Source organism: Ornithorhynchus anatinus, chromosome 1, assembly GCF_004115215.2.
Source record: "Ornithorhynchus anatinus isolate Pmale09 chromosome 1, mOrnAna1.pri.v4, whole genome shotgun sequence".
NCBI classification, from domain to species: Eukaryota; Metazoa; Chordata; class Mammalia; order Monotremata; family Ornithorhynchidae; genus Ornithorhynchus; species Ornithorhynchus anatinus.
This window is the reverse complement of record NC_041728.1, coordinates 143,626,380-143,637,333: the sequence shown is the minus strand read 5'-3', so window position 1 is coordinate 143,637,333 and position 10,954 is coordinate 143,626,380. Positions and strand designations below refer to the sequence as shown.

General features: G+C 41.7%; 1 non-coding gene across 1 annotated transcript; it reads right to left on the bottom strand.

The window, feature by feature from the left end:
- Positions 1 to 9,419: 9,419 nt before the first annotated feature.
- LOC114815550 lies at positions 9,420 to 9,557 on the bottom strand. Its single transcript, XR_003763343.1, has one exon. It is a non-coding gene; the product is annotated as a small nucleolar RNA SNORA7 (small nucleolar RNA).
- Between the last annotated feature and the right edge of the window lie 1,397 nt (positions 9,558 to 10,954).

Here is a 10,954-nt window from a genome sequence, read left to right as displayed (position 1 = left end):
ACTTCACTCCACTGCACAGATTATCTTTCTACAGAAACCTTCAGGGAATGTCATCCCCCGCCTCAAAAATCTCTAGAGGTTCCCTATTCACTGCCATATCAAACAGAAACTCCTCACCATTGACTTTAAAGCATTCTGTCACCTTGCCCCCTCCTACCTCACCTCACTTCTCTCCTTCTACAACCCAGCCTGCACACTCTGCTTCTCTGATGCTAATCTTCTCACTGTGTCCTGATCTTGCCTCTATCAGTGCTGACCCCTGGCCCCCATCCTACCTTTGGCCTGGAATGCCCTCTCCCCTCAAATCTACCAGACAATTATTCTCCCTGCCTTCAAAGCCTTATTGAAGGCACATCTCCTCTGAGAGGTCTTCCCAGACTAAACCCCACTTTTCCTCATCTCCCACTCCTTTCTGCATCACCCTGACTCGCTCCCTTTGTTCTTCCCCCCTCTCCCCACCCCACAGCACTAATGTATGTATCTGTAATTATATTTATTTATATTGATGTCCATTTACTTGTACTGATGTCTGTCTTCCCTCCTCTAGATTGTGAGCTCGTTGTGGGCAGGAATCGTCTCTCTTTATTGCTGTATTGTACTTTCCCAAGTGCTTAGTACAGTGCTTTGCACACAGTAGGTGCTCAGTAAATATGCCCGAATGTATGAAGCTAGAATACAAATTTGGTTGCTGTTTACACACTTCTCTATGCAACAGTTGAGAGGAAATCTTCTGGAGAAAAACAAGATGTTTTCTGGCAAACAATATCCATCATTAAAAAAATGGTAAATCTAAAACATCCAACCCCCTTCTTCCTTCCCTGACAAATGCATAATGGCTACCGTATTCCTAGAAAAAAAGTACAATTGCCTGAGTTATTAGTATGAGAAACAAAAAAAAGTGTTTTTTTGCTAAGGTTGAGATATCTTAGCTGTCAAAGGTGAAATAGGGGAAAAAGATTTAACAGATGAACTGCTAAAGGAAGGTGACAAACTTTTCCAGCAAATGATTTGACATGTTCAAGCATAAACAACTTTTTGAGATGATGAGACACAAACACACCTACAGAAGTCATCCAAGCACTTGTTTCTCTGGTGACCTCTGGGATTCTTACCTCCTGTTGCCGTCTATGCTGGGGAAACATGAATTGCTTTTCCTCCATGTAACTAGGAACACCTAGCCAAGGTATTTTTGTATTAAAAGTGAATGGTTAAAACAAAGTGAACTACCCAATTCCATTTGTTTGGTTCAGATACCACTCTGATCCCTTAAAGTAGCAGAGAAACCTAGATCCTGAATGTTCAAAGGAGAAGAAAAACTAATTTTCTCGATTAAGATGGAAATGATTTTTAAAAATGGCTTTTTGGACATATGAATGAATGCTGGAGTACATCAGCAATTAGTGCAAGTCCTATCTCTGGATTTTACAACTGGTGGAGTTCTCAGATTCATTTTTCAGGGCCTCCCTTAATCTGAGTCACTGAGCTGCTACCCCTCAAGACCCTCTTGTTTATTTGGCCCTTCTGTCGTGACTGTTGGACACTCAACCAGCCAAGCAGAGTAAAAACAACCCTGTAGGCTGTTCAGTTACTGGTAATTGTTATGGCTTTTATTGTTATTCTCATTTCCTTTTGTTGGTTTGTTGTTTTAAAAATATCAGTCATTCCTCATGTGCCTGTCAACGACACGAGAGAAGCAGCATGCTCTAATAGAGCATGGGCCTGGGACTCAGAAGGACCTGACTTCTAATCCTGGTTCTGCCACTTGTCTGCTGTGTGACCTTGGGCAAGTGACTTCACTTCTGTTCCGCAGGTACCTCATCTGTAAAATGAGGATTAAAACAGTGAGTGCCATGTGGGACAGGGACTGCTTTCAATCTAATTACTTTGTTTCTATCCCAGGTCTCAGTACAGTGCCTGGCACCTAGTAAGCTCTTAGCAATGGCACACTTACAACTACAACACAAGCATCCATTACTGAATTGTCATCTTTGTACCTATCTCCCTGGCCCCCATAAGAGTCTCGATATCGACTATTGAATAAATAAATAAATTAATTAGTATGGGGGAGAAAATAATTCAAATCTATCTACAGAAGGGAAAATGGTTAGAAACATTCCTAATCCTCTTTTCCTTTTCCTTACCTTTTTCTCTTACCTCTCTGGCTGCTCTTTCTCAATCCCTGAGAAGCAGTGTGGCTCAGTGGAAAGAGCCCGGGCTTGGGAGTCAGAGGCCATGGGTTCAAATCCGGATCTGCCACTTGTCAGCTGTGTGACTCTGGGCAAGTCACTTCACTTCTCTGTGCCTCAGTTCCCTCATCTGTAAAATGGGGATGAAGACTGTGAGCCTCATGTGGGACAACCTGATGACCCTGTGTCTACCCCAGTGCTTAGAACAGTGCTCTGCACATAGTAAGCACTTAACAAATACCAACATTATTATTATTATTATTATTAATCCCTTCTGAAAGCTTCTCTTCTGCCTCTCGCCCATAACTGAGGGTGTTCCTTTCAAGGCTGTGTTCCAGACTGTAAGCTTCTCTAAAGGCAGTAAGCTCTTCTTGGGAAAGGATCAAGCCTATCAGCTCAAATATATTGTTTTTTCCTACTTAGGACAGAGTCCTGCAAACAATAAGCATTCCATCAATATCATTGACTGATTGAAACAGCATGGCCTAGTGGAAAGAGTATGAGCCTGGGAGTCAGTCCTCTAGACCGCAAACTCATTATGAGCAGGGAATGTGTCTATTTATTGTTTTATTGTACTCTCCCAAATGCTTAGTACAGTGCTCTGCACACATTAAGCACTCGATAAATATGATTGAATGAATGAATGAATCCCAGGTCTGCCAATTGCTTGCTATGTGACTTTGGGCAAGTCACTTAACTTCTCTGTGCCTTAGGTCCTCAAAGATATAATGGGGATTAAATACCTATTCTCCCTCCTACTTAGACTGTGAGCCCCATGAGGGACAGGGTGTGTCCGACCTAATAAATTTGTACCTACCCCAGCACTTAGAACAATATTTGACACATGGTAAGTGCTTAACAAATACCATAATGTAAATAATAAGATTTCACTCTCATTTGCTTCCATGGCTTCAACTGCCACCTCTTTGTGAATGTTCCACAACCTAACTTGTTAATCCCAACATCTAGCCCCATTTGCAAGTTCACATTTCCTCTTGGCTACATGTCATCTCCATGTGGAGGTCCTGCTTGCACCTCAGGATTGATGTCAGAAACCAAACTCTTCATCTTCCACCTACACTGCTCCTTCATCTTACTTTCCCATAACAGTTAACAACACGATCGTTCTCCCTGATTCTGAAGCTGACGATCTTGATATTAGCCTTGGTTCGTCTACCCTCTCCTCTCCATCCAGATGGCCAGCCTCCTCAGTGGTCTCCAAACCTCCAGTCTCTCCATTCTCTAGTTCATTCTTCACTCATTTTTTTCTAAAACATCATTCTGCATGTGTTTCTCTACTCCTCCAACACCTCCAGTGGTTGCCCATTCATCTTCACGTCAAACAGAAACTCCTGACCAGTGGCTGAAAGGCAATCCATCAACTCTCTCCTCCTACTACACCCCAGCATGCCTTGTCCCTTCCTTCAGAGCTTACCTTTTCACTGGGCCCACTTCTCAACTCTCCCACCCATGCCGAATTGTACTTTCCAAGCACTTAGTGCATGTTCTGCACACAGTAAGTGCTCAATAAATACTATTGAATGAATGAATGAATGAATACCACTGGATCATGCTCTTCTTCTCACCTGCAACTCTGACTCCCTCTAAATCTGTCACATTTGCACCACTCCCCGCCCTACCAATTTTGCACTCATGACTTTATAATAATAATAATTATGACATTTGTTAAGTGCTTACTATGGGCCAAGCACTGTTTTAAGCCCTGGAGTAGGTACAGGGTAGTCAGATTGTCCCACGTGGGGCTCACAGTCTTAATGCCCATTTTTCAGATGAGGTAACTGAGGCCCAGAGCAGTGAAGTGACTTGCCCAAGGTCACATGGCAAAAAAGTGGCGGAGTCAGAATTAGAACCCATGACTTTCTGACTCCCAGGCCCATGCTCTATCCACTTTGCCATGCTGCTTCTACTTCTTGCACTTTTGTACATATTGTTTTACAAATGATACTATTTGAGAATTGCTCCCTTTTAATTGTAAATTAATTATATCTGCCTTCCTAGATAGATTGTAAGATCCTGGGGCAGGAATTGTCTTTTTCCTTGTTTTTTAAAGTGGGGTTTGTAAAGTGCTTACTATGTATCAGGCACTGAACTAAACCCTGAAGTAGACAAAGATAATCAGGTTGGACACAGTCCTTATTCCACATAGAGCTCGCAATCTTAATTTCCATTTTCCAGGTGAGGCAACTGAGGCACAGATAAATTAAGTGATCTGCCCAAGGTCACACAGCAGACAAGTGCTTAATACAGTGCCTGGCACATAATAAGCACTTAAAAATACCATAATCATTAAGTAGTGAAGCTAGAATTAGAACCCAGGTCCTCTGACTCCCAGGCCTGTGTTCTTTCCCCTAGGCCATACTGCTTCTAAAAGTAGGTATTCAAGGAATACTATTGATTTATTAATTGATGAATACTTAAAACCACAGTTTTAAAAAGCATAACAGAGTTTAGTTTAATAAAGCATATATTATAAGACATTTCCAAGCGTTAAAATAATGTTCTGAATGATAAATTTGAAGGGACTATCATCAAATACGAGAGGCATTAAACTTTCAGGAATGGTTCAGAAAGAGCACAGGAAATTAGATCTATTTGACAGGGAAGGAATATTGATCAAGATGTCATAATTATCTCCTATATTGTTCAAAATGGTGCTGTGGGAGCTTGAACTTTCCATAAAACAGTCATCAAGACAAACAAAAGTCTTCAATTTATCACCTCAGGCCCCGTCTGGCACCTGGTGGAGCATTCAGGTCATAACCACATTGAAATGATTGTTAAGAATATTACTCAAGTCTCCTCTAGCTTATGAATCTTTCACAGGAATGCCTTTTCCTGTAAATCAGTCGAAAGAGAGAAGTAACACCAAAATAAATTACAACTGCATCCTTTCAAAGCTTTTTTGTTTGTAGTTTAGAGTTTGAAATTTTAGTAGGACAGCATAGTAAGCAACCCCAGTCACTGGGTCCTAATTTTCCTTAGCTAGAGATCCCTTCTAGAAACTGCACCATGTGAATCTGTCTTCATTTTTATAGCTATATATAAGGGTATTTTAGCATTCAAAGATGAATTGTTTGTTCCCTGTGGTCAGGGACCAATTCTGAATCAATACATCCGGTTCTCCTATAACGCATGGCTTGTGAACTTGCAAAATCCTAATTTAAGGAAAACTCATTCTGAAATACTCACTCATCCTGATGCTATGTGCATGGGAACAGGTGTTTCTTCTGACACCACGACCCATCGTTTCCAAAGAGTCTTACACTCATCTCTCTTGTTTGAGCCACATATTCAATCTGTCACCAAATCCTGTGGGTTCTACCTTTACAACATCACTAAAGTACAGCCTTTCCTCTCCATCCACACTACTACTATACTGATCCAAGCATCTATACCCTGCCTTGACTATCGTATCAGCCTCCTTGCTGAACTCCCTGCTTCCTGCCTCTCCCCTACTTTATTTTGCTGCCTGGATCATTTACCAAAAGTAACATTCAGCCCATGTTTCTCTACTCCTCAAGAACCTCCAGTGGATATCCATCTATCTCCACTTTAAAAGTAATCTCCTTGCCATCAGCTTCAAAGTACTCAATCACCTTACCCCAACCTATCTTACCTCTCTGATTTCCTACTACAGCCCAGCTTGTCCTCTTCATTCCTCTAATGCCAACCTACTCACTGTACCTTGATCTCATCTATCTCTTCACTGACTCCTTGCCCACTTCCTCCCTTTGGCCTGGAACCCTTGCCCTTCAAATCCAACAGATAGCCACTCTCCTCACCTTCAAAGTTTTTTTTATGGTTTTCCTTAAGTGTTTATTATGTGTCAAGCACTATTCTAAGTACTGGGGTAGATGCAAGTCAGTCAAATGGGACACAGTCTCTGCCCCACATGGGGCTCACCAACAAAATAAGAAGGAGAACAGGTGTTCAATCACCATTTTATAGAGGAGGAAACTGAGGCACTGAGAAACTAAGTGACTAGCCCAAAGTCACACCACAAGCAATTGGTCGAGGCAGGATTATCACCCAGGTCTTCTGACCCCTAGGCCTGTGCTCTTTATACTAGGCCAGCTGCTTCTCATAGATTCTCATTTATTAAAATCCCATCTCCTACAAGGGGCCTTCCCTCACCAATCCATCATTTCCCCTACTCCTTATCAATCAATCAGTTGTTTTTACTGAGCACTTATTATGTTAAGAGGACAGCACTGAGCATGTGACTTAGTGGAAAGAGCACAGGCTTGGGAGGCAGAGGACAATAGTTCTAATCCTGGCTACACCATTTGTCTCCTGTATGACCTTGGGCAAGACACTTAACTTCTCTCTGCCTCAGTTACCTCATCTGTAAAATGGGGATTAAGACTGTGAGCCCCACATGAGGCAAACTGATTACCTTGATTATCATGTGCTTAAAGGGTATGGATCCAAGTGCCTGGGTGATGCAGAAGCAACACCACTTATTTATATATCTTTAAATTATATATCAATCAGCCAATCATATTTTTATATAATATGATTTGATATATTAAATACTTTGAATTACATATTTACTTATATCAATGTCTGTGCCTCCCTCTAGACTCTAAGCTTGTTATGGGCGGGGAACATGTCTGCTAATTAATAATAATAATAATAATAATAATAATGCTATTTGTTAATCGCTCACTATGTGCCAAGCACTATTCTAAGCACTGGGTTAAATACAAGGTAATCAGGTTGTCCCACATGAGGCTCATAGTCTTCATTCCCATTTTACAGATGCGGTCACTGAGGCACAGCGAAGTTAAGTGACTTGCCCAAAGTCACACAGCTGACAAGAGGCAGAGTTGGGATTAGAACCCACGACCTCTGACTCCCAAGCCCATGCTCTTGCCATTAAGCCATGCAGCTTTACCCAGGGCACTTCACACAGTGCGTGGCAGAAAACGTTCATTAATGGACTGGATGATTGACACCAAATTTACAGGCTTCTAGGACAGAAATGCAAGTTGAACTATCAACAGAAATGGTGAAGTTTATAGGAGGAAATGATGATTTAGGAAGTTGAGAAATTTGCTTTCTCAACTGAATACAATTCAATCAATTGTATTTATTGAGTATTTACTGTGTGCAGACCACTGTACCTAGGTACTTGGGAGGGTACTATATAACTGAGTCGGTAGACATGTTGAATTTGACATCCATGTGGGGATATCTTGGAGGCAAGAGAAAATGTAGGATTATAGTTAAGGTGAGAGGTCTAACCCCTCTCAGGGATGCACCTGGAGAGTTTCTAGTACTTTACCAGTCTCGGTTATGGAAGAGGGAGTCAAGCAGAGGCCTACCCATTCCATTCCTAACTTGGCCAGTGGCTAGCGAGTGGAAGGCAATCTGCTACAAGTCAAAACTCACCCACGCTGGGCAGCAGCAGCATGGGAGAGTCAAGGGCGGAGATTTGAATTTACTGCAAGGAAGGCAGTAAAGATAGACCACTTCCGTATTTTTTACCAAGAAAACTCTATGGATCCACTACCAGAACAATTGCAGATGGAGAGTGGGGTGTTCTGGGAGACATGTGTCCATGGTTTCTCTATGAGTCAGAAATGACTCGCTGACATAAGACAAGAGAGGTCTAACCTGGGAAGATAGATTTAAGAGTCTTCTGCACAGAGGTGGTAGTCAAAGCCATGATAGCCAATGACTTCCTTTAAAAAGGGAATGTGGAATAAGAATATTAGGGTGATCCAGAACAGAGCCTGCAGTACAGTCACAGTTTGGGAATGAATTGAAAGTAAAGCTGAAAAGGAGCAATTAGCAAGGTAGGATAAGTAGAGTAGTGCTAAGTAGGGAAAACCAAAGTTTGAAAGTGTTTCAGGGAGAAGGGGATGGTCCACAGTACTTAAGACAGCGAAGAGTTCAAGGAGAATAATAGAGTGAATTCCATCCGACGACTGTAAATCAACTGGTGACTTTGGAGTGTCTAGATCTCTAGAGTGTAAGCTCACTGTAAACAGGGAGTATCACTGTTTATTTTTGTATTGTACTTTACCAAGCACTTAGTACAGTGCTCTGCACACAGTAAGTGCTCAATAAATATGACTGAATAATGATTACACCATTTGTTAAGTTCTCACTATGAATCCACCCACTAAGAGCTGGGGTGGATACAAGCAAATTGGGTTGGACACAGCCCCTGTCCCATATGAGGCTCACAGTCTCAATCCCAATTTTACAAATGATGGAACTGAGACCCAGAGAAGTGAAATTACTTGCCCAAGGTCACACAGCAGACAAGTGGCTTAATTGGGGTTAGAACTCATGACCTACTGACTCCCAGGCCCATGCTCTATCAATAACATCATGCTGCTGCCCAATGAAAGTAAGACTGAAAGCAAACTACTTGTGGGAAGGGATTCCCAAGCACTTAGTTCAGTGTTCTGCATATACTAAGCACTCAATAAATATCTTTTTTGATCAATTGATTATTTCATTGAAGTGAAGCAATGAAGAGAATGAAAAATTGATTAGAGTGTGAGAAGGATTATTAGCTCCCAGCTTTGCAGATTCTATACACTTTTCTGGTGAACCATAAGAAAAGTGTTTGGTTCCATGCATAAGAAAAGTATTCCGATTTAAACATTTTATGTGCAGAATACAAAAATATTCTGAATTCTACTTGGCAACTAAATGGTTTTAAAGATTCTGAGAAGGGTAATTTAATAAGTACTTATTTCACCATTTAACTATTTTGAATGGTAGACCTCCAAATATTTATTGAATAACATAATTATTGCATATCTGAAATGTTTTCCATTCAAGGGTGTTGAATTCTGTGTTCAATAGATTGTCACTGGGGAAGGGAATCCTCTTATAGGCAAAAAAACTGAAGTAAAGAGTGATCTAATGATCCTGCCAAGGTCACTCTGATAAACAGAGAAGCAGAGAAAGCCTCAAATAGAACCCTGAAGTTCAAATGACACCACTGCCCCATGCAGAGAAAGCTCACTTGTCTTATGCGGACAAGTCGTTTCTGACCCATAGCGATACCACGGACACATCCCTCCCAGAACATCCCGCTCTCCATCTGCAATCGTTCTGATAGTGTATTCATAGAGTTTTCTTGGTAAAAATCCAGAAGTGGTTTACCATTGCCTCCTTCCGCACAGTAAACTTGAGTCTCCACCCTCCATTCTCTCCACTGCCGCTGCTGCCCAGCATGGGTCAGTTTTGACTTGTAACAGATTGCCTTCCACTCTCTAGCCACTGCCCAAGCTAGGAATGGAATGGGTAGGCCTCCGCTTGACTCTCTCTCCCCTAGCCAAGACCGGCAGAGTACTGGAAACTCTTCAGATGCGACCCTGAGAGGGGTGGTGAGGGAAGGGAAAGGCCGCTAACCACATAATTTACTTCAGAGCACTGCTATGTTTATATCCCTTAGAATTTAAAGAGGATGTCACAGAGTGTGAAAAGTGAAGAGTGTGAAAAGTGTCTTAGTCTACTGAAAAGAATCACAGAATTTTTGAAATATTTGTTCTCTCCAGAAGTCACCCCGAGTCTTACATGTAGGCAAGATCGCCATCTACTGCTTTGCTTAGTCTTCTCTCAGCAGTCCCAGATGCTGTTCCTATCATTTCCTGTTAAGATCCAGGCTCATTACCTTTCATTGTCTGAGGATTTTCTGGACTTGAATATTTAGTTACCAAACGAAATTTAGCACTTGAATTTGTTCCTTTTACTCACCCCTCCCTCGGCCTCATGGCATTTATGTGAACATCTATAATTAATTTATATTAATGCCTTACTCCCCCTCTAGAATTTAAGCTTGTCGTGGGCAGGGAACGTGTCTACCAACTCTGTTATATTGTACACTCTTAAGTGTGCAGTAGAGTGCTCCTCCCACAGCAAGTGCTCAATAAATACCATTGGTTAATTGATTGAAGGGAAGTAAAGCTGCTATCAAACTCTAAGGTACTCTGTGGTGTAAGCCTGCCTCTTGCTTGCCTCATCCACTGCAGAGGATTCTTGTTACTAGATAGGAAATATTTCATTCGGGCAATGAAAATTATTAAAAGAGTTACATGATAATGTGAGGACACTGAAAATGCACTACAGTTCTCTGGCTAGCTGTATAGGTCCCAGATCTGAGTTACACCTGTTGGGTGAAGTAGATAACTAGTAGAGGAACTATTCCATAGTCTCACTTTGTTAGAGCTACAGGAAAAAGTATAACTATGAGTGTGAGGAGGAGCGTGACCTAGTAAATACAACATGGGCCTGAGAATCAGAGAACACAGGGAGGTCCCAAAAGGATCCCTTCTCTTCCAGTTGTCAGCTGTGTGACTGTGGGCAAGTCACTTAACTTCTCTGTGCCTCAGTTACCTCATCTGTAAAATGGGGATTAAGATTGTGAGCCTCACGTGGGACAACCTGATTACCCTGTATCTACCCCAGCGCTTAGTACAGTGCTCAGCACATAGTAAGCGCTTAGCAAATACCAAGAGGAGATTGTACTTGCTTATTCACTTGGATCTGTAGTGTAAAGCACTTTGATTTTCATCCCATTTTCACCCCACCCCACTTATACTTACATATGTAACCACCTATAGTTTATTTTACTGTCTCTCTCCCCATCTAGACTGTAGGCTTATTGTGGACAGGGAATGTGTCTGTTTATTGTTGCATTATTCTCTCCCAGGTGCTTAATACAGTGTTCTGTACACAGTAAGCATTCAATAAATACTACTGAATGGAAGGACCTAGGTTTT